This window comes from Arachis hypogaea, chromosome 6, assembly GCF_003086295.3.
Source record: "Arachis hypogaea cultivar Tifrunner chromosome 6, arahy.Tifrunner.gnm2.J5K5, whole genome shotgun sequence".
Classification (NCBI taxonomy): Eukaryota; Viridiplantae; Streptophyta; class Magnoliopsida; order Fabales; family Fabaceae; genus Arachis; species Arachis hypogaea.
The window spans coordinates 80,466,165-80,476,191 of NC_092041.1; the positions used below are offsets into that span (position 1 = coordinate 80,466,165).

The 10,027-nt window shown below is 39.6% G+C and overlaps 1 non-coding gene across 1 annotated transcript; it reads left to right on the plus strand.

Annotated features, from left to right (window-relative positions):
* Window positions 1-8,671: 8,671 nt before the first annotated feature.
* LOC112699956 (small nucleolar RNA R71) lies at window positions 8,672-8,779 on the plus strand. Its single transcript, XR_003152887.1, has one exon. It is a non-coding gene; the product is annotated as a small nucleolar RNA R71 (small nucleolar RNA).
* The last annotated feature ends 1,248 nt before the right edge of the window (window positions 8,780-10,027 follow it).

The following is a 10,027-nucleotide window of genomic DNA, read 5'->3' on the forward strand; positions in this document are numbered from 1 at the left end:
GAAAAAAAATTAACATTTTTGTCGTCTATTTTATATAATAAATCTAAATCATCTATCTCATTTTAAAAAGATCTTTATCGTTTAAATTTATCGACGATCAAGACCGTCGATATAATAAATATTAAAATCGACGACATTTTCGTCGATTTTAAAGAGAGAAAAATATCCCCACCCATCTTTCGTCCCTGATGCAATGCCAATAGGAGGGTGTTCTAAGTTTTTAAAAAAATAGACTACCCCGTCGTCGATTTTAATATTTTATTTTTAATTTTTGTTTTTCTATTTTATCGACGGCAAACCGTCGAAAATTATCGACGAATATTTTGGGCGTCGATTTTTAGCGTCGATAATTACCCTTTTTCTTGTAGTGAAAATCGACGGCCTATTTGTCGATTTTAATTAAAAAAAACACATACAGCGTCTATTGTATAGATTAAATTGACATCGTTCAAATTTATCGACGGCAAAGGTATCGATATTTTAAATAATAAAATAGACGACATATTCGTCGATTTTAATATAAAAAAATCCATATAGCGTCTATTATATAGATTAAATTTAGACCGTTCATTCTATTTTAGAAAGTAATCTAGACCATTCAAATTTATCGACAGCAAAGTTGTCGATATTTAAAATAATAAAATAGACACCATATTCGTCGATTTTAGTATAAAAAAATAACACATATAGCGTCTATTATATATATTAAATTTAGACCGTTCATCCCATTTTAGAAAGTAATCTAGACCGTTCAAATTTATCGACGGCAAAGTTGTCGATATTTAAAATAATAAAATAGACGCCATATTCGTCGATTTTATTTTCGACTTCTGGTTCACCTATAATATGACGATAATAGAAAAATAAATTAATGGATTATAAAAATATCGACGACTAGGCTGTCGATTTTAATATTTTTTATTTTTAATTATTTTTTTAGTAATATCGACAGCAGGCCCTCGAAAATTATCGACGGCAGAAATAGCCGTCGATTTTTGGCGTCGAAAAACACGCTTTTTCTTGTAGTGTACATATTAGTTGACTTTAACATTTTTGGATGATTTATTGTATTTTTTAAAATTATCTTATAACAAATAATTTTAAAAGTCATGGTCTAAAATCTAGTTAGACCGAATGGAAGGTACCTAGATCGAAGATCATTTCAAAAAGCCATGCTAGATGACCTACCTAACCTACTTGGGACACGGGTATCACGACTCGTGCCCGACTTAAAGCCACACCATAGGAAGCTCAACCCATCTCACACCTCTTTCCCAAAGCTCAAATCATCAATAATCTGTTTCAGGTATGTCTCGGAACATTAGCGTCATTATCGGAAACCTTATGTTTAACCTTTGATAATGGTGAACGACCCATAGTGAGATGCGTTTGATTTAGGATCTAGGAGTGGAGATCATTCTAATGATAATCGAGCACTATCTATCCATCACAATTCTAAAAGAAACAAAGGGGAGCATGGAGGACGAACAGTAAGCTCCTAGATTCATATCCCAAAATAATCATGAGATAGGAATGCAGTTGAGATCATGGGACTCGTCCATGGTCATCAAGGCCCACTCAAGCAGTTAGAGATCCAGTTGGAGCGACAAAGAGAATCTGAATGGTAACTTCGGAAAGAGTTGTGTAACCATAGAGAGTTAGAAGATAAGCTGAGAAAACTAGAGGCCGACTTGAAAGGTAAAGGAAGTTAGCAAGAGAGGAATTTGATCTTCTCAAAAAGTGATGACCTTTCTCATAGGAGACCATGTGGGCTAAAGTTCCTAGAGATTTTAATAGTCGAAACATGGACATGTATGATGGCACCATGGATCTGCCACATCACTTCAGCAATTTCAAGAGTCACATATACTTGACTGATGCATCTGACATGACTCTCTAAAGCATTTCCAACTACATTGACTAAAGCTATCATGAAATGATTTGACAATCTTTCCCTAAGGATGGTCATGTGCTCTAACGATTTAGCAATTTCTAGGTTTGACAATCTACCATTCAAAAAGATAAAATAAAGCATGCACCAAACCTGCTTGGAGTAAAGCAGGAGACATGAGAATCCCTTAGAGCCTATACGAAGATATTCAACAAAGCCTGTCTAGAAATTCAAAGCTTGCCAACAGAAGCAGGCATCATAGACCTTATTAATAGCCTTCAAAAAAGGACCATTTTTACAATCTATATCAATGAGACACCCAATTTCTTTATCTGAAGCTCAGAAAAGAGTAGAGAAGTAGATTAATATGGAGGAAACAACCCAGTTGAGGAGATCTCTCCCGAGCAAGGAAACCAGCCATAGTAGCAAGGACAAGAAAACTGGCCATAGTAGCAAGGACAAGGAACAGAGACAACAAAATTTTGGCAAGAATTCTCAGGGCAATTTCAAGTAGAATAACTTCAGCAACCAGTAGTTTCAGCCCTCTGGTGCGCGAAATTGTGAACAATACTTTTCACAACTCTCATAATCCCCGGTCATGAACCCCAAAAACTTGGTGTTCAATACCATGGCATTACACAACTTCGCACAACTAACCAGCAAGTGCACTGGGTCGTCCAAGTAATAAACCTTACGCGAGTAAGGGTCGATCCCACGGAGATTGTTAGTATGAAGCAAGCTATGGTCATCTTGTAAATCTTAGTCAGGCAAACTCAAATGGATATGGTGATGAACGAAAATAAACAATAAGATAAAGATAGAGGTACTTATGTAATTCATTGGTAGGAACTTCAGATAAGCGCATGAAGATGCCTTCCCTTCCGTCTCTCTGCTTTCCTACTGTCTTCATCCAATCCTTCTTACTCCTTTCCATGGCAAGCTTGTGTAGGGTTTCACCGTTGTCAATGGCTACCTACCATCCTCTCAGTGAAAACGATTGCATATGCTCTGTCACAGCACGCGGAATTCAGCTGTCGGTTCTCGGTCAGGCCGGAATAGAATCCATCGATTCTTTTGCGTCTGTCACTAACGCCCCGCCTGCTAGGAGTTTGAAGCACGTCACAGTCATTCAATCATTGAATCCTACTCAGAATACCACAGACAAGGTTAGACCTTCCGGATTCTCTTGAATGCCGCCATCAGTTCTAGCCTATACCACGAAGACTCTGATCTCACGGAATGGTTGGCTCGTTTGTCAGACGAGCACTCGGTTGTCAGGCGATCAACCATGCATCGTGCAATCAGGAATCCATGAGATATTCACTCAATCGAAGGTAGAACGGAGGTGGTTGTCAGTCACACGTTCATAGGTGAGAATGATGATGAGTGTCACGGATCATCACATTCATCAAGTTGAAGAACAAGTGATATCTTAGAACAAGAACAAGCGGAATTGAATGGAAGAACAATAGTAATTGCATTAATACTCGAGGTACAGCAGAGCTCCACACCTTAATCTATGGTGTGTAGAAACTCCACCGTTGAAAATACATAAGTATAAGGTCTAGGCATGGCCGAATGGCCAGCCTCCATATGATCTAAGATAGCATAACAATGAAGATAGCTACCAAAGTCTGTGAATACAATAGTAAAAGGTCCTACTTATAGAGAACTAGTAGCCTAAGGTTTACAGAAATGAGTAAATGACATAAAAATCCACTTCCGGGCCCACTTGGTGTGTTCTTGGGCTGAGCAATGAAGCTTTTTCGTGTAGAGACTCTTCTTGGAGTTAAACGCCAGCTTTAGTGCCAGTTTGGGCGTTTAACTCCCATTTTGGTGCCAGTTCCAGCGTTTAACGCTGGGATTTCTGAGGGTGACTTTGAACGCCGGTTTGGGCCATCAAATCTTGGGCAAAGTATGGACTATCATATATTGCTGGAAAGCCCAGGATGTCTACTTTCCAACGCTGTTGAAAGCGCGCCAATTGGGCTTCTGTAGCTCCAGAAAATCCACTTCGAGTGCAGGGAGGTCAGAATCCAACAGCATCTGCAGTCCTTTTTAGTCTCTGAATCAGATTTTTGCTCAGGTCCCTCAATTTCAGCCAGAAAATACCTGAAATCACAGAAAAACACACAAACTCATAGTAAAGTCCAGAAAAGTGAATTTTAACTAAAAACTAATAAAAATATACTAAAAACTAACTAGATCATACGAAAAACATACTAAAAACAATGCCAAAAAGCGTACAAATTATCCGCTCATCACAACACCAAACTTAAATTGTTGCTTGTCCTCAAGCAACTGATAATCAAATAAGATAAAAAGAAGAGAATATGCAATGAATTCTAAAAACATCTATGAAGATCAGTATTAATTAGATGAGCGGGGCTTTTAGCTTTTTGCCTCTGAATAGTTTTGGCATCTCACTCTATCCTTTGAAATTCAGAATGATTGGCTTCTTTAGGAACTTAGAATCCAGATAGTGTTAATGATTCTCCTAGTAAAGTATGATGATTCTTGAACATAGCTACTTATTGAGTCTTGGCTGTGGCCCAAAGCACTCTGTCTTCCAGTATTACCACCGGATACATCCATGCCATAGACACATAATTGGGTGAACCTTTTCAGATTGTGACTCAGCTTTGCTAGAGTCCCCAATTAGAGGTGTCCAGGGTTCTTAAGCACACTCTTTTTGCCTTGGATCACAACTTTATTTCTCTTTTTCTTTTTCTCTCTTTTTTTTTCATTTTTTTCTTTTTTTTTGAATAGAAATGCTTTTTCTTGCTTCAAGAATCATTGTAATGATTTTTCAGATCCTCAGTAACATGTCTCCTTTTTCATCATTCTTTCAAGAGCCAACATTCATGAACCACAAATTCAAGATACATATGCACTGTTTAAGCATACATTCAGAAAACAAAAATATTGCCACCACATCAAAATAATTAAACTGTTATAAAATTCAAAATTCATGCAATTCTTTCCTTTTCAATTAAGCACGTTTGTATTCAAGAAAGGTGATGGATTCATAGGACATTCATAACTTTAAGGCATAGACACTAAGACACTAATAATCACAAGACACAAACATGGATAAACATAAGCACATAAAATTCAAAAAATAGAAGAATAAAGAACAAGGAAATCAAGGAACGGGTCCACCTTAGTGATGGCGGCTCTTTCTTCCTCTTGAGGATCCTATGGAGTGCTTGAGCTCCTCAATGTCTCTTCCTTGTCTTTGTTGCTCCTCCCTCATGATTCTTTGATCTTCTCTAATTTCATGAAGGATGATGGAGTGTTCTTGGTGCTCCACCCTTAGTTGTCCCATGTTGGAACTCAATTCTCCTAGGGAGGTGTTTAGTTGCTCCCAATAGTTTTGTGGAGGAAAGTGCATCCCTTGAGGAATCTCAGGGATCTCATGATGAGTGGGGTCTCTTGTGTGCTCCATCCTCTTCTTAGTGATGGGCTTGTCCTCATCAATGGGGATGTCTCCCTCTATATCAACTCCAACTGAATAACAGAGGTGACAAATGAGATGAGGGAAGGCTAACCTTGCTAAGGTAGAGGACTTGTCCGCCACCTTATAGAGTTCTTGGGCTATAACCTCATGAACTTCTATTTCTTCTCCAATCATGATGCTATGGATCATGATAGCCCGGTCTATGGTAACTTCGGACCGGTTGCTAGTGGGGATGATTGAGCGTTGGATGAACTCCAACCATCCTCTAGCCACGGGTTTGAGGTCATGCCTTCTCAATTGAACCGGCTTTCCTCTTGAATCTCTCTTCCATTGGGCGCCCTCTTCACATATGACTGTGAGGACTTGGTCCAACCTTTGATCAAAGTTGACCCTTCTAGTGTAAGGATGTTCATCTCCTTGCATCATAGGCAAGTTGAACGCCACCCTCACACTTTCCGGACTAAAATCCAAGTATTTCCCCCGAACCATAGTAAGATAATTCTTTGGATTCGGGTTCACACTTTGGTCATGGTTCTTGGTGATCCATGCATTGGCATAGAACTCTTGAACCATCAAGATTCCAACTTGTTGAATGGGATTGGTAAGAACTTCCCAACCTCTTCTTCGGATCTCATGTCGGATCTCCGGATATTCACCCTTTTTGAGTGAAAAAGGGACCTCGGGGATCACCTTCTTCAAGGCCACAACTTCATAGAAGTGGTCTTGATGCACCCTTGAGATGAATCTCTCCATCTCCCATGACTCGGAGGTGGAAGCTTTTGCCTTCCCTTTCCTCTTTCTAGAGGTTTCTCCGGCCTTGGATGCCATAAATGGTTATGGAAAAACAAAAAGCAATGCTTTTACCACACCAAACTTAAAATGTTTGCTCGTCCTCGAGCAAAAGAAGGAAGAAGAGAGTAGAAGAAGAAGAAATGAGGAGAAAGGAATGGCCTATGTGTTCGGCCAAAGGGGAGAGAGATGGTGTTTATGTTGTGTGAAAATGAAGGAGTAAAGGAGGGTTTATATAGGAGAGGGGGAAAGGGATGTTCGGCCATTTGAGGGTGGGTTTGGGTGGGAAAGTGGTTTGAATTTGAATGGTGGGGTAGGTGGGGTTTTATGAAGGATGGATGTGAGTGGTGAAGAGAAAGATGGGATTTGATAGGCGAAGGGTTTTTGGGGAAGAGGTGTTGAGGTGATTGGTGAATGGGGAAGAAGAAGAGAGAGAGTGGTGGGGTAGGTGGGGATCTTGTGGGGTCCACAGATCCTGAGGTGTCAAGGAAAAGTCATCCCTGCACCAAATGGCAAGCAAAATCACATTTTGAGCCATTTCTGGCGTTAAACGCCGGGCTGGTGCCCATTTCTGGCGTTTAACGCCAGCTTCTTGCCCATTTCTGGCGTTTAACGCCAGTCTAGTGCCCCTTTCTGGCGTTAAACGCCCAGAATGGTGCCAGACTGGGCGTTAAACGCCCAACAGCTAACCTCACTGGCGTTTAAACGCCAGTGGGTGCATCCTCCAGGGTGTGCTGTTTTTCTTCCTGTTTTTCATTCTGTTTTTGCTTTTTTCATTGATTTTGTGACTTCTCATGATCATCAACCTACAAAAAAGAGAAAATAACAAAATAAAATATAACATTGGGTTGCCTCCCAACAAGCGCTTCTTTAATGTCAGTAGCTTGACAGAGGACTCACATGGAGCCTCAGAAATGCTCAGAGCTATGTTGGAACCTCCCAACACCAAACTTAGAGTTTGACTGTGGGGGCTCTGTTTGGCTCTGTTTTGAGAGAAGCTCTTCATGCTTCCTCTCCATGATGACAGAGGGATATCCTTGGGCCTTAAACACCAAGGATTCTTCATTCACTTGAATGATCAACTCTCCTCTATCAACATCAATCACAGCCTTTGCAGTGGCTAGGAAGGGTCTGCCAAGGATGATGGATTCATCCATGCACTTCCCAGTCTCTAGGACTATGAAATCAGTAGGGATGTAATGGTTTTCAACTTTAACCAGAACATCCTCTACAAGTCCATGGGCTTGTTTTCTTGAGTTGTCTGCCATCTCTAGTGAGATTTTTGCAGCTTGCACCTCAGAGATTCCTAATTTCTCCACTACAGAGAGAGGCATGAGGTTTACACTTGACCCTAAGTCACACAAGGCCTTCTTGAAGGTCATGGTGCCTATGGTACAAGGTATTGAAAACTTCCCAGGATCCTGTCTCTTTTGAGGCAGTTTCTGCCTAGACAAGTCATCCAGTTCTTTGGTGAGCAAAGGGGATTCATCCTCCCAAGTCTCATTTCCAAATAACTTGTCATTTAACTTCATGATTGCTCCAAGGTATTTAGCAACTTGCTCTTCAGTGACATACTCATCCTCTTCAGAGGAAGAATACTCATCAGAGCTCATGAATGGCAGAAGTAAGTCCAATGGAATCTCTATGGTCTCAGTTTGAGCCTCAGATTCCCATGGTTCCTCATTAGGGAACTCATTGGAGGCCAGTGGACGTCCAGTGAGGCCTTCCTCAGTGGCGTTCACTGCCTCTTCTCCTTCCCAAAATTCGGCCATGTTGATGGCCTTGCACTCTCCTTTTGGATTTTCTTCTGTATTGCTTGGAAGAGTACTAGGAGGGAGCTCAGTAATTTTCTTGCTCAGCTGACCCACTTGTCCTTCCAAATTTCTAATGGAAGACCTTGTTTCAGTCATGAAACTTTGAGTGGTTTTGATTAGATCAGAGACCATGGTTGCTAAGTCAGAGGTATTCTGCTTAGAACTCTCTGTCTGTTGCTGAGAAGATGATGGAAAAGGCTTGCTATTGCTAAACCTGTTTCTTCCACCATTATTATTGTTGAAACCTTGTTGAGGTCTCTGTTGATCCTTCCATGAAAAATTTGGATGATTTCTCCATGAAGGATTATAGGTGTTTCCATAGGATTCTCCCATGTAATTCACCTCTTCCATTGAAGGGTTCTCAGGATCATATGCTTCTTCCTCAGATGAAGCCTCCTTAGTACTGTTTGGTGCATTTTGCATTCCAGACAGACTTTGAGAAATCATATTGACTTGTTGAGTCAATATTTTGTTCTGTGCCAATATGGCATTCAGAGTGTCAATCTCAAGAACTCCTTTCTTCTGACTAGTCCCATTGTTCACAGGATTTCTCTCAGAAGTCTACATGAATTGGTTATTTGCAACCATTTCAATCAGTTCTTGAGCTTCAGTAGGCGTCTTCTTCAGATGAAGAGATCCTCCTGCTGAGCTATCCAAAGACATCTTGGATAGTTCAGAGAGACCATCATAGAAAATACCTATGATGCTCCATTCAGAAAGCATATCAGAAGGACACTTTCTAATTAATTGTTTGTATCTTTCCCAAGCTTCATAGAGGGATTCTCCTTCCTTCTGTCTGAAGGTTTGGACTTCCACTCTAAGCTTACTCAATTTTTGAGGTGGAAAGAACTTTGCCAAGAAGGCATTGACTAGCTTTTTCCAAGAGTCCAGGCTTTCTTTAGGTTGAGAGTCCAACCATGTCCTAGCTCTGTCTCTTACAGCAAAAGGGAATAGCATAAGTCTGTAGACCTCAGGGTCAACCCCATTAGTCTTGACTGTGTCACAGATTTGCAAGAATTCAGCTAAAAACTGATGAGGATCTTCCAATGGAAGTCCATGGAACTTGCAATTCTGTTGCATTAGAGAAACTAATTGAGGCTTAAGCTCAAAGTTGTTTGCTCCAATGGCAGGGATAGAGATGCTTCTCCCATAAAAGTCGGGAGTAGGTACAGTAAAGTCACCCAGCACCTTCCTTGCATTGTTGGTATTGTTGTTTTCAGCTGCCATGTGTTCTTCTTCTTTGAAGAATTCGGTCAGGTCCTCTAGAGAGAGTTGTGCTTTGGCTTCTCTTAGCTTTCTCTTCAAGTTCCTTTCAGGTTCAGGATCAGCCTCAACAAGAATGCCTTTGTCTTTGCTCCTGCTCATATGAGAGAGAAGAGAACAAGAAAATGTGGAATCCTCTATGTCACAATATAGAGATTCCTTGAAGTGTTAGAGGAAAAGAAGAGTAGAAGATAGTAGTAGAAAATTCGAACTTATCAAAGGAGATGGAGTTCGAATTTTGCATTAAGGAATAGTGTTAGTCCATAAATAGAAGGATGTGAGAAGAAGGGAAGTGATTTTCGAAAATTAAGTGAAAAATTTTGAAAATATTTTTGAAAAACATTACTTAATTTTCGAAAATGAAAGTGGAAAAGAAATCAAGTGATTTTTGAAAAAAAGATTTTGAAATTAGAAATCAAAGAGATTTGATTGAAAATTTATTTTGAAAAAAATGTGGTTAAGAAAATATGATTGGTTTTAAACAGATGTGATTGAGAAGATATGATTTGAAAAACATTTTAAAAAGATTTGATTTTGAAAAAAATTAAAAACTTGATTAACAAGAAAAGATATGATTCAAACATTAAACCTTTCTCAACAGAAAAGGCAACATACTTGAAATGTTGAATCAAATCATTAATTGATAGTAAGTATTTTTGAAAATAGAAAGAAATTGAATTTGAAAGAGATTTGATTGAAAAGATATGATTTGAAAAAGATTTGATTTTGAAAAACTTTGAAAACTGAAAAAAAATTGCATTGAAAAACAGAATCTTCCCCCTTGTGCCATCCTGGCGTTAAACGCCCAGA